The sequence below is a fragment of the Python bivittatus genome, unplaced genomic scaffold (assembly GCF_059951505.1).
Source record: "Python bivittatus isolate LINGU-HERP-01145 unplaced genomic scaffold, Pbiv_v1 ctg000700_np1212, whole genome shotgun sequence".
NCBI lineage: Eukaryota > Metazoa > Chordata > Lepidosauria > Squamata > Pythonidae > Python > Python bivittatus.
The window spans coordinates 13,147,144-13,174,821 of NW_028277098.1; the positions used below are offsets into that span (position 1 = coordinate 13,147,144).

The 27,678-nt window shown below is 39.5% G+C and overlaps 1 long non-coding RNA gene across 8 annotated transcripts in view; it reads right to left on the bottom strand.

Moving 5' to 3' along the window:
* Positions 1–949: 949 nt before the first annotated feature.
* LOC112541052 (uncharacterized) overlaps positions 950–27,678 on the bottom strand; it is a 42,746-nt gene continuing 16,017 nt past the window's right edge. For 7 of the 8 annotated variants that reach the window (XR_003085087.2, XR_015798342.1, XR_015798341.1 and 4 more), the window contains 4 exons: positions 19,775–19,864; positions 9,649–9,812; positions 8,343–8,388; positions 950–1,359 (listed from right to left, as the gene is read on the bottom strand). This is a non-coding gene — a long non-coding RNA (uncharacterized LOC112541052). Of the gene's footprint in view, positions 1,360–8,342; positions 8,389–9,648; positions 9,813–9,922; positions 10,057–19,774; positions 19,865–27,678 lie in introns of all 8 variants that reach the window. The other variant, XR_015798340.1, reaches the window with a different exon arrangement.

The window sequence follows — 27,678 nt, forward strand, 5'->3', positions numbered from 1 at the left end:
GTTGGGCTGATCCACATGACCAGCTTGCTCAAGCTTGAGTAAGGGCTTCTGACCATGTCTTGAGGGTAGGAATACACATTATCCTGTGCCAACTGAAGTAGTGCTGTCTGATTTTCTGGCTGCACATCATTTCATAGTAGGCAAACCCATTCCAATTGGCCACTGGGCATTATAGCAATAATATATTCCCCTGGTCATTGGTTGTTACCCTCCACTGCCTTTCTTCCCCCAATTGATTGATGGAACAGTGACATAGAAATAGAGTAACTGTTCTGTGTGGAATATAGTTTGGTGATTTGTCATCAATGGATAAGTTACAAGGTCATTCCAAATAATCAGAATTGTGCAATTATTGGAACCAAGTACCTGTATGAGGTATTGCAGGTATTATATTATGCTTACCCTTTGGAGAAAGATGCAATGTTTGCTTCTCCCACTTCTGAAAACACAGATGACCATTCATTATGTCAGCTGCTGCTAATGGACAATCATACAATAAGACAAGACTCTTGTAGCACAATTCTAAACCTCCCTAATCAGAAATCCACTGAATTCAGCTTACTCCCAGCTTACTTACTGTTGACAGGATAAAAAACTTAGAATCATAAGCAATCTTAAGCTTTCCATTGCCAGATAACAATCAAGGAGTGAAACAAAACTTTTTATACTTTTTGCTAAGCTACAGGCATGTATCATCTCAATTATTGCAAGAGGATAAAAATGCATTCTTATTTCACTAGAAAGGAAGAAAACAAACTGAGTCACGATAACATAATATTTATGAAACAAAAAGTATCCATCTGAAATATGAAATCACTATAAAAGACCTGTAGGTAAAGTGATGAACGAATGAGCTCCCCCTATGCAAACTAAAACATGAAACAAAAGTACACAAAGCTTTTTCCCTAGAGTATTTTTAATTAAATGTAGTGTGAATACTTAACAACTCCTTATACTGTCAAAAGGCAAGCCAGACAGTCAGTTTAACATGGTTTGTTCCAGTCTGTGAGGCAGCACAAATTATGCCATCCTACAGTTGCTCCATCTATAATGCTGAGCAGTAACAAGATAACCTGTAAGGCCAACACGTATCGTGGAAGATGCAGTGCCTGGTGGATTTCAGCTGGCAAGAAAAACTGCCCCTTACATGTGGCTGTTGGAAAAGGCAAGTTTTAATGATGGTTGAGCAGAGGATTCAGCCATCCATCAGAACTTTTACAGTTTGCTTTTCAGAAATCCTGATCTGTCATGTTCTCTAGTGATGTTGATGCTGCTGCTCTCTCTCTCTGCATGACAGATCAAAATGGCCGTGGAGAGAAGTTGGAAGTGACTGGAGAGGAAGAGATACATGTGCAGCAGCTGAAAATAACCAAGAGATGTTGGACAGTTATGAAAGCAGCACAAAATGTACATACTGTATAATGAGACTTGTGTTAGGAGAAGGCATTGGATCGAAAAATTCCAAAGTCAGCTGGCCTTGGCTACAGGCTGGGGATGAGAAAACAGCTGCATCATACAGAGGTATCCAACAATGGTTAGCCAGATATCCTCAAGCTGAAGTTAGGGGAATGTGTAGATGTATCGTGTATGACTTTATTTTGAATCAAAGCTTCCCAATTCAAGATCCAGGAAAACATTTGGTGATGCTCCCCAAAATTTGCTACTCGGTGATAAAGAGGAAATATGAAATGCATGGGGAACAGTAAATATTTGATTCATTTAATATAAATCCCAAGACATTTATACTTAAATGAAATTAAATCAAACTTAGTTTGTGCCCGTCTCATAATTTTATTCACTCCTTTGTCCTTGTTCAACATAATTTTATCAAGTGCAATCTAAGGGCTTCAGGCAATATTATGCACTCCTCTGTTAAGTCCAACCATGAACCACCACAGGTCGTCTATGTGGTTAAATCGGCCATTTAATTTTTGCATTTGCAGGCATGGGTGATGTTGATAGCATTCATAAACGGTACATTTTACACTAAATTTCACATTTCAGCTAAGAGTGCAGGATAAAAGCAGTTCATTAAGTCTTTGCTTGAGGTTGGACACTGGTTAGTTTAATGAGTCATGACAGCAGTCGCCTCACATATCTGATTACTGAGACATGCAGAGAAAAATGTGTGGCTAAATTAATTCTGTGAGAGGTCTGTTTGCTGTCTGCCTGAGGTTTATTAGAATTGTGGAAACCCTGACAATTTTAATTCTCCTACTCCTCTCTGGGCTACCTGCCCACTATGTTCATTGTCCAGTTGGGTAAGAAAGGGCTTTCCTCCTTCCAATTAAATTTTATTTTGTTGGATTAATCTCCTCTTTCTTTTATGGCTATGAATTTGCGTGATTAGTCTTTTTTTTTCTTCTTTGTGTGTGTGTGTATACACATACACACACCCATAGCATTGTTGGCAATGAAATTATATAGTTGATTTTCATTTGCAGGACATGGAAAGGGCACCAGGATGGAACACAATGCACTCAGCCAATTCAGAGTGAGGACACTTTCACAGTTAGGATAAACAGTATCTAAAACCCACACATCAGGAAAGCCCATGAGTCGCAGGAGACTAATTTACAGAGTCCTTTGAAAGAAGGCTTTTCAGTTCAAGTCCAGGTAAAGAATCATTAACAAAGGAGAATCAGAACAGCACCTGGACAGCTGGCCTACAAATCACCTGGATAGCATCTGATATCCTGTGGGGTATATATTCTGCTTCCATTTAAATTAGAATAATTCTTTCTCAGGTAGCATCTATCCAATTTAGCATATGCACATTGTATATTCATTTTTGCTTTGTTTTAGCAGCAAGTGCTGCTTCTCTTTTCTATTTTGTTCAGAAATTTTTATACGCTGCCCAGAATCAGGTTGCCAGAGTTGAAAGGTCATATAAACCTCCTAACTCCTTTCTCACTGGTTACTTTATTTTGTGTTCAGTCTACAGTCGTTCAGCACTTACTCATTCTCAATCCTCTCACTTCTTTTACTGCACGCATTTCAGTACCCCAATCCCACTGCGTTAAACGTTTATGCTTTTTCTGACATACCCAATTCTCACTTAATGCATAATATTGTGGGCAGAACCACACTTCAATACACAGATATTTTTGGTTCTCTTGAGAGATGTTCATGCCTCGCAACGGACCACCTGCTATCCGGACAGCAATCACTGTCCGATATGCTTTTTTTCCCTCTTCCACAGACTCTTTTGCTGCATCATTCCACCAAGTATCCTTTTTTATACCGCTCAGTAATATTTTATGCCTTCTGTGGCACATAATTGTTTTCACTTTGTTACAAACAGCTTCTACATCCTTATGTTCATTTTCCATACATTTTATGGAAACTTTTTCATACAGGGTTCATACCATCTCTTCCTGTACTCATCCTACTTTCTACTTTCACACTATTATATGTGTGTGTGTATATATATATATATATATATATATATATATATATACACACACACACACACACACACACACATATACACACATATATATATGTGTGTGTGTGTGTGTGTGTGTGTATCTTTTTCATATCCATTTTTCCCAAGAGCCACTGCTGACTGTGTCAAATTGTGTCCAGCATTCAGAAACTCTCATCATCCTGGTATACTAGTACCTCTGATATAGAAACTACCTTGCAAGCCAACATACTATGTCCTACATCCAACCAACCAGGAGCGCACTGACACATTCAGAACGCTTCAGGTAAAAAGAATGACTGAACATCCAATCAATTCATCAGTCACATAAGAACTTATGGATGTGTTCTATCACTGGGTACACAGCCAAATATAAAATTGGTAGCAGTAATTGTAATGCCACAAAAGTAGTGCACATAAAGTCCCAAAACTGAGGATGAAATGTGAGAACAAGTTGTCAGCTTGTGCCTGTCTCCTCACATTTCAAATTAAAATGTGATGCATGCACCACCGCTTGAATGCAGAAATAAGTAATTCCTCTCTCCAAATCAGGAAAGACCCTATCAGACAGAAGAGTGCAGAGATGGTAGACAGAAGTACCTCTCTTCAACTGGAATATACTTGATACAAAAGGATCTTAACATCTCAATTGATTATTTCTTGCAGTCTGGGACTGGAGTAATGTCTGAATGGTTTGGGAGCCAAAATAGAGTAGCAACTTGTACTGGTTAACTTTTTAATTATTTAGGTGGTTTTGTCCATCTGTCTGTTGGTTGGTTTGGGGCATAGATTGACTTCAGCCCCTGCTCCTATATAATAACATGATGCCTTTCTTAAGAAAATTGGATGTTTTTCCCCTCCCTTCTTTTGGTGAAACCTGAGTTCTTTACAGAATTATTGGTGAGAGTTAAGATATAAACAATTGAGAAGCATTTATTAAAAACAGAGAAGAAAAAAACCACAATGCAAGCAGTATTTGTATATGGGTTACAAGCACATGTCATACCTACGTGTTTCTTCTATGAAATTTGTTGATCTGAAAAGCCGAGTATTTTTTTTTTTTTACTAGATCCTATAATACATTTTATGTGTGGCCAGAAAATGGGCACATACAAGCCCTACATTCACTCTCTCATCCCACCAAGCATTGCTAACAATATTGCCTGTCACTTCTGTGGAACGGCCCAAAGTAAATCTCAGGTGCCCACATTGAATGATGTTGTTCAGGATATTCAGCAGCATCAGTTGTTCGTATAGGAATATTAGCAATAACATTGATATTCTATACTCAGATGATTCTGCAAATGCTTCAGCATCAATGACATCAATTCACAGCTGCTTAGGCTATGAAGCATAGATGTAGAGGGAAGGGAGTTAAATTTCACTAAATTACAGGAAACACTACCATTAGGTCCGAGTGTGAATCATAACATTCTTACTTGTGTTTATCTTACTTGTTACACCCCAGTCCTAAGCATGTTTACTGGGAAGTAAGTCCTACTGTGTTAAATGGGGTTTACTTCCTAGCAAGTCTGTATACAAATGGAACACATAGCACCTGTTTTGCAATCTGTTAACCACAAGCTCTGTTTGCAGATTGTTGAGTCTTACAGATTCAGTTCTCAGGAGATGGCTAAAGGGTTAAGAATGCTGTTGCTTACTCCAGATTATACAATTATGACATTTGCAATGGAAATATGAAGGTCTGATTCTTGCTGAATAGGATATCCTTCACTTATTAGCAGATAAATGGCACTACCTTGTTCAGGTCACATTGTTCATCTTAAGAGATGCTCGTCACGCCTGAAACAACAGGACTGCTGCCCCCTTGTGCTGTCAGGAAAAGCACTTGAACACCAGGTTTAATTGCCCTTTCCATTGCGTCCAACCACCTCCAATCAAAGTGCTGCTATTAATTGTGACAGCTGACAAGAGCTATTAGAGAGGAATCCAGGCATGGATTCAATAATATAAACCTGTACTTGTCTAAATGCAGCGGCACACTTAAATTGCAGGGAAATGTATTTTCCCACCTCCAGTTTAAAATGGGAAACAGACCTGAACAGTTTGATCTAGTCTTTTCCCTTCAGAAAAGTTCACTGCTTGTGATTCTATAGAAGATGCTGCCTGAGTTTACTTCTTGACTGGACAAAGTCCATGGAGTCTGTGAGACTTACAGAGATATGCATTAATGAATCAGGAGTGACTGAATCATCCAATCACACTCCTAATGCAGAGATATGGCAGAATTATCTGAACTGATTGACTGACTCTGCTTACGGTAGAGAATTGGAGAAATAAAGGTGATGAAGAAATGTAAGAAATGTTAGCAGAACCTGTAAGGGATAATAAAGGAGTATGCAATTGACAGTAATGACAGTACAGTCCTGGGAATGGAGGGAGTGTGAGAAAGAGACTCAAAATAATCCTGCTTTGATTATCTTGGGCAGAAAAAAACTCTGTAGGCTTTCAAGACTCCATTATTGTATCCTATAACAGTAGAGTTCCAGCAGTTCTTGTGGTATCTGTTTCCCAACCTGGCCTACTTGAAGGGCTGACACTTATCCAGATTAGCCCCTGGATTCTTCTGGCCTGGAAGAATGTAAAGAGTAATATAATGTGGTATCTCCAAGTTCTGAGATGTTCCTGTATCTCTGATTATTCTTTGGTCTTGATATCTGCCTAGTTTCTTGATAATCTTTTCTCTTGGAGAGGATCTTGTAACGTAATGAACCGGACCTAGCCAGCTTTGGCTAATCTCAAAAAATATTAAGCAGGATCAGACTAGTTAATATTTGTATGGGAGATCACAGGAAAGTCCAGAACTGTAGGCTAGACTGGGAAGTAGGGGGAAAAAATAATTGAAGAAGGCAGCAATAAACCAATTCTACAATATCACCAAGGAAAACTGCACATCCATGGTTCATTCCAGTTTGAAGTGAGGGAGTCTTTAATCTTTCAGTTTGTTCCAAAGCTGGTTTTCGGATCATCTCAAATGCAGCCCATACTCCATTCATGTTTAGAAAGAAGGCTAAAACAGTGATTAATTCAGCTAATGTCCTTTCTGGATTACCATTTGAAGCTCAGTCAAGCCTTTAAATTAAAATCTCACTGCAGGGAGACCATTCTCCTGCATTCTGCCAGCTGCCAATGAGGTTTAAAAAGAAGAGCTATCAACTTAAAAGGTGCTTAGGAAGTAATGAGCCTGGAGCCTAAGGCCCTATATTATGGCAGGGAGACTTTTTTTTTTCTTCCTAGCATTTTTCCCGCAGGTGCAGGGTCTGCTTTTTTCAGATCAACCAAATGTTGATCCATTAGTTGTGCAGGAATTGACCAACTGGCTTGTCACCTGAGCCTGACGTCCTTGGCTGAGAGAGAGTGACTGGCCCAAAGTCACCCAGCTGGCTTTCATGCCTAAGGCAGGACTAGAACTCACCATCTCCTGCTTTCTAGCCTGGAACCTTAACCACTAGACCAAACAGGCTCTCAAAGAAGATGGAGGGAACTCACAGAGTGAAGCAAAAAGACTACAACACCCAGTATTCACAGGTAGTCTCCCACCCAAGTACTAACCAGGCCTGATCCTGCTTAGCTTCCAAGATCAGACAACATCAGGCATGTTCAGGGTGGCATGGCTGTAGACATTTTGTCAAGGACACTGTGGAATTAAATTCAAACAGCAGTTTCCCTATTACAGTAACTGCCCATCAGCTGTTTTCCTGGTCCAGACCATAGCTTCAGAAAATAGCTTCAGCTATATACATTTGCTGAATGCTGATATGCTTAACAAGGCACCTATAAGCATAGAGCAACAATACAAATCACTTTATCAAAAGTATGTTGATTAAAATAGAAAAAAATCTTATGGCCTATGCAGGATGCTACATTTCTTGTTATAAATGGTCAGTGGCAAAAGTCAGTGCAGGGTGGGAAAACTCTTCCAGTCAAGTGGAGCAGGGATGGAGAATCCCCAACCAAGTTTCAAAGGGGGTGTTATAATCTATTTAAAATATTTTCCCCCCATAGTACAGGTCTATTAGACAGCCAGTTTAGTGTAGTGGTTAAGACATCAAGCTAGAAACTAGGAGATTGTGAGTTCTAGTCCTGCCTTAGGCACAAAGCCAGCTGTGTGTCCTTGGGCCAGTCATCTCAGCCTCTCAGCCCTAGGAAGGAGGCAATGACAAACCACTTCTGAAAAACCTGGCCAAGAAAACTGCAGAGACTAAAGAGTAAACAATGACTGAAGGCACCAACCCCCTCCCTTCCCCCCCAGTCCATTAGTCCCTGATGTTTCTTATTTGCAGCCCCCTCCCCTCTGCTACACGTGATCAGAGTGTGACAATGTGCATTATCAGTTCAGCTCAATAAAGGGATATAAGTAAGCTGGTGCAAACACAGGAAAAATCAATTTCTGTTTCCAGATGAACAAGGACATATTGACCCAAAGAAAGCATAGAAAGTTGCACTTCCTACCTAGGTAACTGCCAGCATATTAGTAGAAAGAAGAAACATAAAACCACAGACATATTGTAAAGGTGCAAGTTAGTTAAAAAAAAAAAAAAGTTAGCAATGAATAAGATAAACCAAATGAAAACATTGCCTTTCATTGAATAAAACATAAGTTAATGTGCATTACCATAAAATCTATATGAAACGAGAAGTCTACTCTCATCATAACCTAAGTGAAATACACAAGCAACTGGTTCCAAAGTACAGCTTTTACCATCAGAACATGATCACAAGGCCTGCACACTTCAACTCTTAGCCTGGGGCTGTCAGTTACACAGGCAATGAAAATCAAAACTTTTAACATCCTTAAATCTAAATATTCAGAAAGAAGATACTCCAACCCTGAAAGTACAAGAGGTCATAATGTTATATGTGAGCTGAAAGGATAAAATAAGGAACTACTCACGCTGAGCAAGAAGAACAAAGGCCCACAGCAGAGATGGAAGGCTAAGCTAAAAAAATCAAACACAAAGAATGGTCTCTGAGCTTTATTAAAGTGATCGGCAACTAAGTCACCTGAGACAGTATTGTCTCAGAAGAGGCCAGAGTTGAAACAAGCAAATAAACATTATCACATTAATCAGATGATCATAACTGAATTTCCTTAAGGATGTATTGCTGTGCCATTGGAGATGGGGAAATATAAGTTGCCCATAGTCACTGAAAAGGCAAATTATTAACTGTAATTGTTCAATGCAGATGTTTCATCATTTTATTCAATATCTTCTGCTTTCATCTGTAGGTAAGACATATGTATTTATGGAAAGGATGACATATATAATGTGCAATGCCTTGATTTACGTGCGTGCACACGATGTCATGACATAGGAGTATGATTGCAGTATCTGCAAGTTGAGTCATTGCACACATCATCATTTTGATGTTTTGTTAAGATGCCACTGGACACAGCACTAAAATAATCTGGATTTTAGAGTTGACTAGAATAAATTCTTGGAATTTTAACAAATGGCAAAACAAGATAAGTGTAGTAGACTGATATTTCTTTAGAGCTACAGTAAGACTGGGTAGTTGATTCTTATTTCCCCTACCTGTCCACTTGTTAATAAAATGAAATAAATAGGCAGAAGAAGCCTTTTATGTTCTGCTTTTAACGAGTGAAACTAAGTTTAGAAAGATGCATGTGGAATTCCCTATTATTAGTAGAAAGTTAACATTGAAGTAAAATGTATACCAGTTCAATATAGTACAACTGACAAGTGCAACAGTGGATTTGAGAGTGTTGATCACTGTGCATCTAAACAAAGTCAACAGTTTAGCAACAAAAACTGTGGAGGAACCAACAAACCTGTGTGTGAAATGGTACATGCCCAGTCCAGTGCAAGACTTCATCCCATCCCACAGCTTACTCTTTTGGCAAGCAACAGTAGAAATGGAAGTTCAGCTACTCTGAAATTCCTATGATGACTCAGTACAGCATCATTGCCTAGAAACTTCAAATGGGCACTATAAAAATATTTGTTAGTTTGTATATATAAATAGTTGATGAGTAAACTATTACAATACAACCTATTGGCTTGACCATTGTATGCTTTGTGAGCATATTAATTGTATCTAGGGTTAGGGTATATCATGTCTGGTGAACCCAGCATAGGGCCTGTAAAATATTTTCAACCTTCTGGCAATAACTCAAAGAATTAACTCACACTGTTCAGAGCATTCTTGAATCATCTGAAATCATTCCTAGGCCTTACCTGGCAAGGTGCTGAAGAAATAGAAGGTCTGTGCATATATTCATAGAGATACTTAGAACAGCGCCCTCTGAATGGATAAGTTATTTCTCCAGGGCCGCATGATTCTACAGAAATCTGGATTTGAATCCTCTCCAGTTCTAAAAATACTGCAATTTCACTTAGCACTGCAGAAGAGAGGTACAAATTTAAGAAAAACAATGAAATCTACATTACTGTACTATCTTCCAGCTCAACAGTCTAGTTTACTGAAGTGGTTAAATTCAAACAGGTTTACCTTTTTGGATTCCTCATTTTGTTTGAGAAGTCCAAATTATGTTCTTGCTAGGTTATAGATACTGAATGAGGGTTTTTTTTTTTGTTCCCAGTGCATAATTTTGGCTTAACTGCAATTATTTAGCTTCGTTGGACCTGCGGATTAGGGAGCAAATGGCTTAATATTATGATGTGGCATTCACTGTGGGCCTCATTGTTGGCCAAGTACATGAGTCATCCAGTATCATGTTGGTTTATGTAACTTACCCAACTAAACTGTCAATATTTGCAACACATTATTGTGTACTAGAACACAAGGGACTACTTCACAGATACTAATCGTAAATATCCCACACAAAGATATTTCCATTCTGTTAAAAAAGGTGGACCATTATGATAATTTCATAAGATTCATGATCTTCATCTCCTCCCAAATACCCAGCCAGATGGCAGCATCCACCTGATCTTGCCTGACATCTGAGTCAGTCTTGAAAAAAGCTATGAAGGGTGAGATCTGGTTAAGCTATAGGCTAAACTGGGAAGATCACAACAACCACAACAAAACCCCACAACCTAGGAAATCAGTGGCAAACCATTTCAATATTGTTACCAAGCAAATGTGTGGATATTTCTATGTAATCACCAGGAGTCTAGCTCAATGCATGGGAATGATATCTTTTATTGGAGATTAATTTGGTATATGCATGTAGGTAGGTATAAAATCTTCTTTGTGCCCTCAGCATAATATGTAAAGCATATATCTATTATTTTAACTGAAGTGGTAAGCTGGAGGCAGGGAAAAAACAAAATCAACAAACCTTTAAACACACTCATGTGGGGGGGGGAGGGAGGAGGAGGAGGGGAAGGAGGAGAAAGGGTCCAGTCTTAATCTTTCTCTGGAATGTCACATGTCTATCTACAGAAAATCTGTGTATACTTGGAAGGAATTGTTTGTATGATCCACAGGTAATATGCATCATGTCATGACACAGAAAGTGCAACTAACATATTCACATCAGATGCCAGGATGCAAGAACATAACTGCAGGATTTGCACTGTTATGTCACTGCACATCTTTCATCATTTCACATAATCTCATTTTGCTGCAGATACCTATGAATAATCCAATATCTGAAGACTGAGACTGGGGAGCATATTTTAACTATTCTATATAAACTAGGGCTAAATTGCAAACGAAAAAATCCTTTTACTGTTCATATTTGAACTCAATAGGTGGCCATTGAGCTAAAGTATTATTGGTGGTTGCACAGTCAGCCAGATGTTTAGACTGGATTTGGCATTTTTATCCACCTACTGAGTCCTTCCCAAGGACCTGGGATAGGCAGATGTTGTTGTTTGATGGTGTTAAAGGTATCAACGCAGGATGTAAACTGTTCCAAGTAAAGCTACCTTGACGGATGGTGATTTTGTCAATGCCGATGGTCTTCAGGTGGTTTGGGATGGCACCAAAGGTGCCTATTACTACTGGTACTATCTTGGCTTTCTTTTGCCACAGTTGTTCTATTTGTATTTCCAGGTCTTTGTATTTTGCGATTTTCTCCAGTTCTTTCTCAAGACTTTTTTTGTCTTTTTTATCAACAGTTGTCTGGGGTGTATTATTATTATTATTATTATTATTATTATTATTATTATTATTATTATTATTTCCAACTCAGCAGAATGTGGGACAATGAAGGAATACTGTTAAGAGAGAATTTAGTTGATTATGTGCCATGAAGTTGATGTCAACTCTTAGTGACAACATACATAGAGTTTCTCCAGGATGATCTGCCTTCATTGTAGTCCTTCAGGTTTTTCAATGGTGCACTCATTAAGTTAATATTAATGAATTCAGGTCTCCAGGGCCAGATGCATTAGATCTCAGGATGCTGTAAACTAACAGAGGTGATCACAGATTCATTCTTGGTAATCTTTGAGAAGTCCTGGAAGACTGGTAAGGTCTGAAAAGACTGGAGGAGAGCAAATATTGTCCCCATCTTCAAAAAGGGGAAGAACAAGGCCCTGGAAAACTACAGATCTGTCAGCTTGATGCCTATACTGGACAAGGTCTTCAAATTGACTATCAAGCAGCATGTTTGTGTACAGTTCAGATAGGCATGCTACAATTAACAAAAGCCAGCATGGGTCTGTCACAAAGAAACTCTGCCAGACTAATCTCACTTCCTTTGATAGAGTAATTAACTGAGTAGAACAGGGCAATTAAGTAGACATAGTGCACACAGAACTCAGCAAAACATTCAACAGAGTGCCTCGTGATAGTCTTCTTCATGCAATGGCAAATTTGGGCTAGATGATACCACCGTTGGATGGACTCACATTTGGTTAAATGACTGCACAGAAAAGAGTGCTCATTAATAGGTCCAGTTTAGCTTGAAGGGAAGTTATCAAGTCAAGTGCCACAAGGCTGGGCCCTGGGCTGTTCAATGTTTTTTATTAATGATTTGGATGATGGATATGGGGGCAGCTTATAAAAGTTGCAGATGACAAAAACTAGGAGAGGTTGCTAATATTTTAGGTGGAAGAGAGCAAATTCAAAAAGATCTAGACAAGCTTGAGCAATGAGCTGAAATGAATAGATGGAATTTAACAAGGAGAAAAGTAAAGTTTTGAAACTAGGTTGGAAAAGTTGTAAGGAACAAGTATGAAATGGGGAGGCCTGGCTTGGCAATAATACATATGAAATGGATCTGGATGTCCTTGTCCACCAAAGTTAAACATGAGCCAACATGTGATGCAGCTAGTAAAAAGGCAAATGCCATCTTAGGGTGCATCAACAGGAACATAGATCATACAAAGTTATTGTTCCATTCTGCTGCCATCAGATTCAGTCTGGAGCATTGTGTCCAGTTCTGAGTTCCTCAGTTCAAGGACAATGATAAATTGAAGCAAACTCAGAGGAAGATGACCAAGATGGTGAAGCATCTGGAGATAAAGTTGTATGAGGAACAACTAAATGATCTTGGTATGTTTACCTTACAAAAAAGATGATTCAGGAAAGATATGATAGCAGTCATCAGATATCTGAAGGTTGTCACACAAAAGAAGGAATGGATCAGAGTAACTGGGTTAATGCTACAAAGAAGGAGATTCAAGCAAGATATCAGGAGAAATTTCTGGACTGCATAGGCTATCAGCTTGTAGAACAGGCTGCCACATAACATGGTGAATTTCCTTTGCTAGAGGTCTTCAATCAGAGATGTTTGGTGCATCCTGCACTGAGCAGGAGGTTGGACTCAGAGACTTTTACGGTTCCTTCCAGCTCTATGACTGCATGGAAGGAGGTTCAGGATTCCGTCCACCTTTCCATGCATCAGCAGGATGACTCCAAAAACTAAACAAAATAGCACCAATTTTGAGATCAGAAGTGGGTGAAACCCGCAACACAAAGTTCAAGTTTGAAAATGTGCTGGGTCTGCCTTGGGGAAAATAATCCAGGAAAAAGAAAATCCCCAAAACATATCTATGGGAGAACTAGTAAGACAGTGGCCCAGATTGCTGCAAATGCTCCATTCTATGGCCCCTCCCTCCTCCTTGCTGGTCACATGTCCCAAAGTGAAGCATATGTAGGCTACCTTATGTTTCCCACATGCACACAAATGTAACATCAGGAGAAAGTAGAAACACATACACACTAATAGATGTAGCACATTACTTCATTGCAGAGAGGAAAACAGAGAGGTTGCTTCTGGCCACTGCTGGTAAAGGAGCTAGAACAAATTAAAGATGCCATTCCCTGCATGCTATCCCTAAACAGGAAGAATTTAAACAAGGTATGCTGGTGGTCAGGTAAAGGTTAATGTTAGTTGTGCTCCATATGACAGCCTGAATTTCATCATTGGTGGGGAAAAGATCCAGTAATGCTGAGGATGCATTGGAATAGAACAGGAAAAGCAAGGAGGGAAATTCAAGGATCGACAAGTAGGAAGAAAATATGGAGGTAGACCTGTCCTTTTCTAAAACCCAACATGGCCATGAGGGAAATGAGGGAAAATGAGAAGATGTTTTTCTTCTTAAAGCTACAGTAGTAAAATGTGACAAAATATAACAGAGTAAAAGACATAAAATTGTAACATTTCCATAACATTTTATTGTCATTTTTTGAATTAATCTTTTAGCCACACTGGTTCAGCAGTCTGGGCAACACAATCGCATCAACTTTGGGGGTTGCCAGACTGGCCAGGCTGCTCTGTCAGGTAAGCATCTGTCCACCCTACACACTTGAAGATGACTAGAAGATACAGTGGAGCAGTGTTTCTCAACCTTGGCAACTTTAAGATGGGTGGACTTCAACTCCCAAAATTCCCCAGCCAGCCTTGCTGGCTGGGGAATTCTAGGAGTTGAAGTCCACCCATCTTAAAGTTGCCAAGGTTGAGAAACACTGCAGTAGAGTATAGTTGTTAAGATGAAAGACATGGATTAGGGAGAGCAAGAATGAAATCCTCACTCAACCATAGCAGTCATTGGTGATCTTGTCTCTCTCTCTCTCTCCCCCCCCCCGCCCCGCCCCAGCCCAAATTACTCACAGAGATAAAATTAGTGTTTCGGAAACACTTTGGAAGAGACAGTTCAGAACACATAGAAGCACGAGCATAACACCTGTCTGCAAGTCATAAAAGCATCTGCTTCTTTTCCCAGGATCATGTGGAAAAAGGCATGTCTGTTTAATCATCCACAGACAAGATGCTGGGTTCATGCTCCAGTGTGTTCCAAAGCATTGCCCAACCATAAAAATTAGCCTCCTTCTGAGATTCTGGGCTGCAATTGCATCTATCCACTTTTTAGGTTTTTAAGGAAAGAAATCTACATGTGTAGGCTTCCTCTCAAAGGAAAACCCTGACGTCTTATACAAGACAGTGCATCCTGCCTAATCTGACATTTGGTCAAACAGTGAAATAAAGCAAGCAAATTAACTATCCAGGCAGCAGGAAGAGACCTAGTATAAATACAGCACACCAACATATGGCCACTAACTTATCTGCCTGTTTTGACGGATTGCCATCTAGTTATATATCAGATGGTTATAATGAAAAAACACATTACTCAAATTAGCTGAGTTTTTCCCCAAGGTAAGATAAACACGCACAGTAGCGTTTTGGTTGGTTCATTCTGGTTTCTGTAAGTCAGTTCAGCTGATAACAGCACTTCTACCAGCTCTTAACATCACATGACTCAATCCCATGAGGGCAGATGTTCTCCTCCTGAGAACCTGTTTACATTAGATATTTATCATGTTGGAATGCAATCCTAGGCATCTGAAATTGCCACTTATCTTTCAGCGCCATTCAATGATCCTGACAGCAATGTAGCATCTTTTCCGGGCCAGTAGGACTTAGCGGTGCCACCCAGCCAGTGTTTACAATCCAAATAGGACAGGTTTTCCCACTCTAGCTTACCATGCTGCTAAAAGTGTTGCGGTGGGACTCCTATTCAATTTTGTCCAATTCTACACAAAGGTTTAAGCTTCTTCCAGATGTTTTGCATTTGGCACAATTGAGGTGATTCAGTGATATTGCACAGCTTTCATACAGAACGGCATGGGGAATTTAAAGAAAAGGAGAGGAAACTGGCAAGCATGAAGAGTAGAAGCACTGCTGAGACAGCTGGGGTTTCCTGAGGCACTGCGGCTTTGCATTATACTGCTGGGGTTTCCCAGGGCGCTGTGGCTTCGTGCCGTGTTGCTGGGACTTCCTGGGGCACTGCAGCTTTGCACCATGCTGCTGGGGCCACTGAGGTTTCCAGGGGGAGCTGCGGCTTTGTTCTGCAGCTCAGGGGTTTCTTGTAGCCCCAGAGCCACAGCGTGCCAAGAAACCCCTGAGCCACAGTGTGGCAAGCAGCCAAAGAGCTGCACAGTTCTGGGGCTGCTTGCCACCATGAAAGGCAGGTTGCAGGATACTGAAAAGAGCAGAGATGGGGGACAGATAGATGGGGGAGGCGGAGGGGAGACAGTCCCTTACCTTACTGAGGCTCAGGGCAGCGAGGGATCAAGCCCAGAATGGCTTGGATTGGGGTGGATCCCCAGCTAATGACGGCAACAGGGAGTGCCAGGATTGCCATCACTAAGTGAAGCAGTCATGTGACATTGCGCTTTATGACCACATCGCTTAGTGATGGAAATTCCCGTCCCAATTACCGTCATAACTCAAGGAGTATCTTTACTGCATTCTCATGCAATATCATGTGAGTTCAGTAATATTATAAGAGATCTTCAAAATCTCAATTAGGAACATTCTGAGATTGTAGCCATTTCAGAAAACAAAACAAAGCAAAACAAAAGTCCCCAGCAACTGAAAAGGTGGCATTGCATCCAGCTCTTCCTCCAGGATGCTGCCAGTTTTACCCATGCAGCACTCCTGCAGGGTAAATTAGACTGACAGATGGAAAAGCACTGGCTGAGCTGAGCAGGGAATCTGATCATTACCTCTCTGCCAACACCAATATTCTATTCATGACAGCAATTATATGGACTTTCATGGGTTGGGACTGGGAAACCTGCAAAGGTATCCTTCCCACTGGGCAACCTGAGATGTCCAAACTATCATTACTTTTCTGGGTGATCTCCACGAATCTTCAGCCTGATGGGTCAGCCACTTGAGAGACATTCCCAGAAAAGAGCAACTTCATTTTCTGCTTGCTATGAATTAACAACAGAATGAATCTCTAATGAACATTTCACTAGTAAATAGTGTATCCTTTTTAAAATACTGAATAATCCATTTGCATCACCCATTTCTTAATTCCTATGGGAGCAGGCATTAACCTGTGAAGCTAACATGGTGTGGAAATAGACACTTCTTTAAAGTACAACTGTTTGCCTTGAGTTTAAGAACTGAAATAATTTTTGAGGCGCATGCAAAAAACACAAACCTCAATCAATCCCTCTTTTCAGTGTCTAATATGAAGAAGTCAAATTCTAATTTATTCATAAATATCTCTCATTCTCAGGACAGCAAACATGCTAGGGGCAAAAAAAAAAAAGTCATTCTTCTGTGGTGTGGATCATATAGCCCCAGTAGAAAAGCACGTCTCAACCTCCACCGTTCCAAAAATGAATCGTGCAACTTAGCCACCCACCAACCTAAACAGCTCATCTCCTGGTTGTCGTGTATAAGCAGTAGGATGAGTCACTGGTTATTCCTTCTGGTAAATCTTTAAAAAGCTGTTGCTCATGCTTCCAATGAACAAATTATTTTGGGGGGTAATGCTTACAGATTTAGAACTCCTTTAGAAAGATTTCCCCCAACTCCAAAAAAATAGTCACGTATTTCTCATCGCTATTTCAGTATTATAAAAAACCAATGTGAGTTATTGGTTTTTCCCTCCAAAGTCTTCCTCTCACTTTGAAATAAGATTATAATGGGACCAAATTGTCAACTCTCTGGGTTTACATTTTGCATCTGGACGTCATTGGCTGGAATAGGAATATCTGGAGTTTTCCTGAGTAACTGTTTTGCTAAAACAACATTGTTATTTTGCAGTAAAGGGTGAGAAACTGCATTTGGCTGGCTACTGATGAAAATAAGACACTGACTGGGACTGGAAAACGGAGATAATTTTGTTTTGTTTGACTTTCAGGAAATGATTACTTTGAAATCTGACAATATTTTTTTAAAAAACATAGGTGTAGGAGAATGGTGTATGCTTTTGATATCTGAGTTTATAAAATTTTATGAAGTTGGCAAACTTTACGCACATTTCAGATGAAATGTGTTCAATTGTACAGGTTTCAGAATTAGTCAGAAATTAACAAAGGTAAATTATTTTGTGGAGTGTTGTATTTGTGCAAATTTTGTCAATACATTATTCAATTAAAAATCTGCTTCAATGTTCTTTCACCAGATTGCATCCCCAGAAACATCATTCTAGCTTGACAATGACCCTCTTCTTTCTTTATTGAACTATTCTGAATCAAATATCATCATTTCCCTTTCTTCAGCATCCTTCAGTATTTTGCAGTATATCTGGCAGACATATTATTCTGAATAAGAATATCTTATCTTCTTGAGTTTCCTGCCTCGAGCCAATAAACATCTTTCTTCACAAGTGGGCCAAAACTCCATTCAAGGAGAATAGAATGCAACAAATATTATTTTACTGTTTCAGAGTGATTTTGCTTCTAGAGTCATATATGTGGAAGTCACCTAGTCTATAGAGGATGTAAATGCAGCATCCCTGACAGATGTGCTTAAACATCTCCCATGAGGGAGGTGATCTGTTTCATTAAGATATTTGCACAGATGTTTTACTGAATTCCATTTCCTTACTGTTTCCAGCTTTTGAGCTAGTCCTGCCTTTAGGAACAACAGATAATGTGTTTGTTTCATCTTTGGCATGACAGTCTAGAGTTTAGCCTTCTTTTCTCTAAGCTAAACATACCAAGCTCTTTTAGTCATTCCTCAAAGGGCTGAGTTTTTTTCTTTTTTTCCTCTCATCCTCCTCTGGATGTACTCCAATTGCACATGTCACAACAGAAAGATGGCAAGGCAAGGCAGCATTTTGAATGAGCCTTGTTCCAAAACAAAAAGGATGCATAATTTTGGTTGCATTGGTGAAGGGCCACACTCCCCCCCAAAAAAATGGGGCTATGAAAAAATATAATAAATTTAATATTTATTAAATCATTAAGTAACTTATTTTCTCCCTTCCTCCACAATGCATTAAAACATTGCATTCAAATTGTAATTTTAAATGTGAGAGAGAGAATTATTAAATATCTTTTAATAATGAATAATTGTATAAATTTACTTGTTATTACATTTAAATGTAAATTAAATTTAACCTTTTTTTTGTCCTGGTTTCACCTTATTCTTTCAAATGGAGACCTAGCATGTAGCTGAAGGGCCAGTATGATTCTCAGGCATATAATATTGCAACTATAAAAAAAATGCATGAAAAGCATCTTGTGTAATGTTGGGGGAAATCTGTCAGCTGTCCTCAACAGTTCAGTTCACAGGCCCTGGAGAAATGAATAACTTTTTGAGGACATAAAAACAGGACATTCTGTTTTTATAATATTTCATGCCTGTACCCCTCTTCTTCATGAAACTGAAAGGGGTTGCATCTGCATCTCATTCAAATGAATAGCAACAAAAAATCTCAGTAGAAAAATATGTGTAAGCTTTGAGAAGTACAAAGTGGAATCCCACAAACAGAACTCCTCAAGTCATAGAAGGGTTGGGCACTTCTCAAAAATAAGATGGTGGAAATGCAACTACACACCATTCCAGTGAGAAGAAAAAAATGGAGAGAGCTTAGGAAATCCCTGTGGATGCATACAAAGTTTTTAGCTTACAGAAAATGGAAGATGGGTATAATCACTAAGAAGATGTATCAGCAAGTAGTTAATGTTTGCAAAAAAGAAAGTCAAAAAAGGCAGTGAGCAAATTTGCACTTAAACTCACAAAGGATGCTAATGGCAATGAAAGAGAATTCAGGGGGCTAGCTCAGCAGTAAGAGGAAGAAAAAGGGTGCCCAGTGCTTGGAGGATGATAGTAAGTGACAGGGAAAAGGCAGAGCTTTTCAACTTCTGCTTGGTTTCAGTTTCCTCCCAAATGGGGAACTGTGTCCAAATGGACCTATACAGAACCATTAAGAAAAAAGAGGGAATGGTAACCCCAAGTAAGTGAGGAAATAATTAGGGAGCACTAGCCTCCATAAACCAGTTTCAGTTCCCACGTCTAGACTGGTTATAGACCCAAGTCTTGAAGGAGCTTGTGGATGAAATCCCTTTCTGTGATCTTTGGGAAATCGTACAGAATTCTCTAGAAGACTAGAAAAGATTAGAGAAATGAAACTATTTTTCTATCTTTAAAGGGGGGGGGGGAGAGAGAGGAAAACAAGAGGAAAAACCCAGTACCCAAGTAATATACTCAGTGGATGTACGTCACTGGCTCCACATCAAGCTGGAAGGTATTCAATGGCATATTGCATGGCTCCATTCTAGGCCCTGTGAAAAGATAGAAAACATATTTATCAAATTTATGGACAACATAAAAATACAGGAAGATAGGAAACAACATTTAGGAACCTTATAGGATTCAGGAGGATTGGACAGGCTGGAAAAATGGGCAGAAACAAATAAGATGAATTTGAGCAGTAACAATCCAAGTCTTCCATCTGAGTACAAAAAATCAAAGATATCAGTATAGAAGGAATGAAACCATACTGGGCACTAGAAAAGAACCTGAGTGTTTGATGGCTCACAAGTAGGACTTGAGTCAACAATGTGATGCAGTTGCAAAATAAGCAAAAACAATCCTAGGCTAGATCTGTCGGTACATTCTATCAGGATTGAAAATAATAATAATAATCATAATCATAATCATAATAGCAGCATCCTAAGTTCAACCTATAGCAAACTCCATGTATAGTGATCATGATCATACACATGCACCATGCACACACACACCGCAGATGCTATTTATAGTCATTCAGCATGTGTACCATGCCATACCATTGATTTAAAATCACTTCAGGTAGAGTTATTGGGGGAAAATGAAAATGGGGGGATGGTGGTGGTGAGGTGTTGAATGATCTCATTTTGTAGAATCTCTCACTTGGTAATATCATATGTCACTACTATGGGTTGATGTGGCTTAACTATTGTTATAAATAAATATCTTTATTAAGGTCTTTGACCAGCCTTTACAGTAGCAAAAGAGAAATAGTTTAGTACAACAGTTCATTATCAGGGAAAAGAAAAAAACAAGAAAACAACATATCTAATTAAAAGTTATTCACAATTTTTTGACTTGATAAAGATATTTGGCCACCTAGTATGTGAGTACAGAGTTAGCTCTCCTTAAAAAGTAATAATCATAAAATCTATCAATCTGACCCTCAAATTTAGAGATGATTGGGGAGATTAAAGCATGTCTTGGGGCATCATAAAAAGGACACCGTATGAGGACATGGGCAAGAGTTTCTGCCTCCCTGGATCCACAAGGGCAAAGTCTCTGTAAATAAGGAGTCCCATGAAAACTTCCCACCAGCAATGCTGAAGAGAGGGCATCAAAGTGGGCTCTGGAAAAGGCCCATCTATATTTGCTTAGGGTTAAATTGTATAGGTACCCCACAGTAAAGGGTTTGTGGCTATCTAACATTTGGCAACAGAGTTCAGGAGCACTGGTGACACTGTTTTGGCAATCAGTGTCCCTAAGTCTTTCTTTTACTATTGATTTGGACTTCTCCAGGGTTAATTGGCCTAAATATTCAGGAGAGAGGCCAAGATTGCAAAGTTCTTCCATATAGGTACGGTGGCAGTGAGATTGGTAGCTGTCTGACAACAGCAGGGTCATCAGGCCAGTAGGATCAAACATGTAATAACCATTCTTTATTCCACAGGGAAATTTTCAAGTGAAGAGAAAATAGTTCAGTGAAGAACAGGAGTCTTTGTAGAAATTAAACCTGAAGGTCATTATAGAACTCAGATAGAAGCCTTTTCCAGCCTGGGATCTTCAGATGTATTGGCTGAATTACAATTTCCATCATATTTACACACATGGAATTAAAAGCATGCTTTTAATATTTAGCTGTTGCATTAAGTGTCTTTAGTATTGTGAGTTCAGAATTAGTTTCCCTAGTTATGATGAAAATTGCCAGCAATTCCAGAAACCTTATTGTTTAACTGGATTTCAACTGAAATTCTAAAGCAGAGCAATGTTTAGATGCAGCTTCTAAATTAGCTAAGAATGAGTAACATACCCTAAGGGAAGTAGACCGCTTACAATTTCACCAATATGATCAATGTAACTTTCAAGCATTTTATATATGCTTACAGAAAGATGCTTGGAGGGTGCAATGCGCTCTATGCTCACATACACATTTTTCTCCGCTAATGGGCTTCAGATCACTGAAGAACACGATAGCTTTGCATGGAAGTGTAACATTTTATGTTCCCTGAGAAGATTGACTAGAAGCCTTTTGTTTATATGACACAAAATCAGCCAAGAGATTAAGAGATTAAGCTGCTCTATGATACAAGCTATGATATAAGCCATGATACAAAAAGTGAAAACTTGCAGGACATCAGATATAGCTGAACTACAAATCCAAGAAGCCCCAGCCAACAGTGAGGGATGCTGAAAATTATAGTTCAGCAACATCTGGAAGGTCACAGAATGTTGCAATCTGGAATGTTCCTTCCCCTTTTTTCTGCCAGCCATGCCTTCTTTCACATGCCCCATTACCCACATGCATACACACAACTTTCCATTGTTTGCATGTCTGCAAGCTTGCAGCCATGTTTCCTGCTTTCAGGACACTTATGTAATGTTAGTCACAGCCTGAACATGAGAAAAATAGAGAAAGATACACTACCTTTAACTTAATGCAGCATTTCCATTCCTTTCTGTTCTTTCCATTTAACGTTGCTGAATGTTTCTTTGTTATGATTTAGGTAATTATCTAATATGTGTATCCTATTCTTTGTTTATCTGAAAATAACACATGTTTTATATAAACCATTTTTAAGGAATGAAAAAACTTGCCTTGCTGGATCGGGCTACAATCCATCTGGCCCCACAGTCTGCTTCTAACAGCAGCCAGCCAGTGACCTGGGAGAAACTCACCAGTCAGATGTGGAAGCTTAATTTCCTGACTCTCTAAGTGCCATTGAATTGCCATTTATGCATGCTCTACTTGATCCAGAAAGATAACTGGATCTAGATTGGGTTTTTCATCCCAGTGAAAAACCTGCTGTTTTTCATCCCAGTGACAGATTGCCAAAGCAGCAGAAGCAACACCACTAGTTCAATCCATGGCTGTATTATAAAGAGGTAATGTTGAGAGCCAAGCTCCAGACTCACAGATACAGTAAAATGAATAGAATAAAAATGATGATTATGATTACGCATGAACATGCTGTGGTCACATCACTGGCAGCATATACATTATGAACAGCTATCACGGGTGTCTTGTTTTCTAGTAGATATGACCTACTGATCTTTATAAAAGAAAGTAAACCAAGGAATCAATAAAATATTAATGCTGAACTGAAACAGATCTATCATTAACATTTGAAACACACTGTTTTCCATCAAAAAATGTGTAGCTGCTGCTAGATACTTAGAGGCATTTACAGCAATATGTTTGCTGGCCCCTTATAGTATAAATAAAATAAAATAAAAATAAAATAAAATTCCTGGAAAATATTTAAGCAATGGGTAAATAAAACTTTTGTTCAGAGACTAATACTAAGCACAAAAAAGGACATGGTCTGTTTACTCTTCAGTTGAGTTGGCACAACATACTATACCTGCTTCCTGAATGAACTCTGAGTTTACACAAAACAGTGAATTGTAACTGACCCAGTACTGTGAGTTCATGCAACACAGTAAATGCCTTTCCCTTGAAGAGCTATGCAGGGCCAGATTGCATTAGGTTGTAAGCTAATAATGCAACAAACATGTCCCAGCAACCTCTTTGTTCTGCAAATTTCTGCCTCTTTACCTGAGGAAACCAACTGTTCTGGTGTTAAAGTGGTGATTTCACTATAATGCAGGAGGCTTCAGTGAAGTTGGCGAAATGCATGAAACTGGTGGAGACTGGTAGGGCTTTGCCATGAGAAGCAAGGAACTAACTTAGGTGGTAGGGAATAACTTGAGTATCCAGGGTCCTTAAATTAGCAGGATGTAGAAAAGAGGCCTCAGTTATAAAGGTAAACAGTACAGAAATAAGATAACTGTAGTTAGATCACAAGATGAGTGGCTTCTTAGTGGATAAAATGGAGCCTGCAAGGAAATTGGAATTGGGGACCTTCCAAAAGGAGCGGAGAATTCACCCCGAGGTGGGAGGAAGAAATGAAACTTAGGAGTTTGGAAAAGGTATAAAAGGCATGGAGTTGTGGGTGCAAACATGGAGACTGAGAAGCAAGAAAAACACAGAGCAAAGGGCAAGAACAAACCTAGGGATGCAGATAGGCTTGATCCAGAGAGACAAAGCTTGGAGGAAATGGTTAACATAGGAAAGCAATCTAAAAGGATAGAGAGAGTCAGAAATAATTCTTAAGAGTAAGGGAAGAAAGAAACAAATTTTAAAGTGAGTCAGGCAGCTAAAGAAAAGAGGGAGATAAGAAACAAACCATTCCAATTAGGAGAGCAAGTAACCCAAAGATTAGAAAGATTTTCCCTTCCTTGAAAGACCCTCTCTGGATCCAGAGGTGTTATTGCCCGGTCTCCACCCTGCTCTAAAAAGGGAACGTTGAGATGGTGGTGAGGAGTCAAGTACATAGGACCCTAGAGGAAGTGGGTTATCTGGACTCTCTTCAGTCAGGGTTAAGGCCTGGACATAGGATGGAGAGGACAATTTAGGTCCCTTTGTGGGGACCTAAATGGGAGCAGGGAGCCCATCCCGGTCCTTTCAGACTTCTCAGCTTTCAGTACACTAAATATGTTATCCTTCTACACTGCCTGTGGAGATTAGGGCTGGAGACGGTGTGTTGCAGTGGTTTAGCTCCGTCCTTAATGGTTGGTTTCAGTCAGTGTAAAAGTAGAGATCAGGCTGATGGCTACTCCTTTGTAGGCTGCTGCAAGGTCAGTCCTCTCCCTACTCTTATTTAACATCTACATGAAGCCACTGCAAGAGGTTCCAATGGGGTTTGAGGTTCAGCAACATCAGTGTGCTGAGGATACTCAGCTTTACATCATTACCCCATGCCAGAGTAGAGATGCTGTTAAGTCCTGTCCCAGTGCCTGGAGGCTGTGAGAGTCTGGATGGGAGAGAACATCAAACTGAATCATAGTAAGGAGTTCCTGTTTGCCCATTGGGTTCCCTGTCTGCTACAGGGGTCTTTCTTGTTAGGGTGTCATTGCCCCTGAAGAAGCAGGCCTATTACTTGGGGGTCCTCCTGGACTCACAGTTCCTGCTGCAACAGCAGTGGAGGCAGTAGTCTGGGAAGCTTTTCCCAGCTTTGGCTAGTGTGCCAGTTGCAGCCCTATCTCAGGTAGGAGGATCTTGCTACAGTGACTCATGCCCTCATCACCGCCTGCTTTAACCTTTGCAATGCATCTACATGGGGCTGCCTTTAAAGACCACTTGGAGGCTGCAGATGGTTTAGAACGTAGCAGCACATATACTAACTGGTGTTTATTGGAGGAACACATTATGCCAGTGCTGTGGGCTCTGCATTGGTTAACGGTGGGCTTTCAGGTAGAATTTAAAGTGTTGGTGCTGACCTACAAAGCCCTACATGGCTTGTCCCCAAGTTATCTTCAGGATTGCATCTCCCATTGCTTTTTGGCTTAGCCCATTCAATCTAGCTGAGAGAAGGTGCTACTTGGGGGTGGGGGGGGCAGGGAGCCAAGACTTTTCAATGGTAGTGCTGGTCCTTCGGAATGGCCTCCCACTTTGACTGCTTTCTGCAGGTTCAAACAGAGGGCATTTGGGCTGTGATACCATCTTGTCTGGGTTGATAAATTGGTTGTTAACATAATTTGCAGTTTATATTTCTTTATTTGGATTGTTGTGTATTACTTGTATTGTGTATTATTTTTATGTATTGTTTTTGTGTATTTTAAATTTATGAACTGCTGGGAATCCTTTGGCATTCTGGCAGTCTATCAAAGTAACAAACAAGCAAATATGAGTAAGAGGTAACTGGAACCATTGGCTTCCTCCTCAATATATTTTCAACTACCTGGTCTAGCCTACAATCTCCGTTCAAGTACTAATCAGAACTGTTCCTGCTCAGTTTCCAAGCCTGAAGAAACCTGGCCAGGTGCTGCATTGCCAATGAATTTGGCTGGAAATATTGTCATGAGCAAAATGACATCAAAAGCAAACATCATTGTCCTGTGTTCTTTAGATTATTTGAGGAGAAATTATGGACCTTGTTATTGATTACTCAGACATGAATGTGTGAACAGACTTCACTGAAAATAATTCCTTCTTGCTTCCATTGGAATGGAGGAAGTATTTGTGATATCTGATAGCGATGGCTCACTCATCCAAGCAAGTGACTTGCAGCCATAAAGTGTTTATGAAAGATTTACTCCAATAAAGTGCAATGTGTTGTGCAATGCATTTTCCCATAATCCATTCATAGATTCAAAGAGTTAGGAATGACTTTAAAGGTTATCTAATCCATTGCTGATTCAGGAAATCAACTGCTTTAGCAACCTAAATAGGTGGTCATTCATCAATTTGGTCACAAGCATTCTCTTCATGGTAGACCTTGCATGACACATGGATGCTTTTCACTGATCAGAATGACCCAAGAATGGAGCTTTCTTTATGCTGCAGGGGTAGAAAGAAAACTTAGTTGCATAGAATGTTCTCCAATGTCCCAAATCAAAGAGGCCCCAGGGCAGTGCACTCAAAGAAAGAGCACTGGAGATTCCTAATGTTTTTGGAATGTTCATGCAAAGTCTACATGTTGCATCTATACAGATAAAAATAAAGCCAAAAGAGCCAATGTAATTTGGGGCTGCAACAACAGAGGTATCATGATAATATCACAGGAAGTTATAGTTCTACTGCACTGCAATAGTCGAACTACACAAAAATACTGTGTCCAGTTTTGATTGGCACAATACAAGAAGGATGCTTAGGAACTAGAAAGAGCATAGAGAAGAGCAACAAAATAAATATTTTTCTCACAATTGCAGATACATTCAGACTCCACTGAAAATAATTCCTTCTTGCTTCCACTGGAATGCAACCCATGAATGGTATTGTGGAAAAAACAGATGGCATAAAGGATTACATAAATGTCATCACGTATCAATTTAAATGACTGTAAGAGAAGGTAACTTATGATTAAAAGCTGCTGTGCTTGTGTCATCCAAAAGGCTTAGGAATCTGTACCATTCTGCCAACTTGTGAGCTGATTGTTCCAGGTAATCAAACAAGTCATTGTTATTGGAGAATTAGGCTATGGGACATATGGTTGTTGTTAGGGGTTGGGTGGGATAGTTAGTGAAATAGTCATGACTGGCAGGGTGAGTTATAGGGGGAATCTAGGGGTGTTAGAAATTTGTGTGAAGTGATTCTATAACACACGAAGTTGCTGTCGATCAAAGAAGATAAAACCTGCAGAATCTAGTAAGAAAGCTTTGGCAAGTAACTCTACCATTTCAGGCTGTTGGTAGGGAATTACATATTTGAATTATCCCTGAGTAGCTATAATTATTTCTTTGTGGTTTGTCTCCTAAAGACAACCAGATATACCTTTCATACATATTATGGCATGTTCTATGATACCACTTGATTCTTTGATTGTTTAAATTATCCTTGGCCACACTGATTCCAGAGGAAGAGCCCTGCTCAAGCTGGCCTCCTCTAGATGTAATTGGACTATAATTCCCAGAATTCCCAGCCTTTTTTAACCCATCTGAAGGAGGGTTCAAGCAAATACAACTTTCACCACAATGTACCCATTTCCTATTAAAAAAAAAAATATTGTTTACATATATCTATCCCTAAAGATAATACTATAAACCATGACATATGTGTTGATCTGTGAAATCACTATGAAATCCAGTTGGGTTCAGCCCCAAATAAGAATTAAATCTCACTTGTAATGGATAACAGTAAATTTTGTACAGTGCTTGGCAGTTACAGGGAAAGAGATTATCCTTGGATCTGGCAATCATTTACATCTGGATTACTAAGGTAAAACCATAAAATCACAAACAGGAAGTATTTAATCTCACATACATTAAATCTGCCCTTTGACTCATTATTTGGCCACATTTAATGCATCATGATCAAATGCAGTTTCCAAAACCAGAAACAGCATAACTTCAATTAGTTTCAGAATTA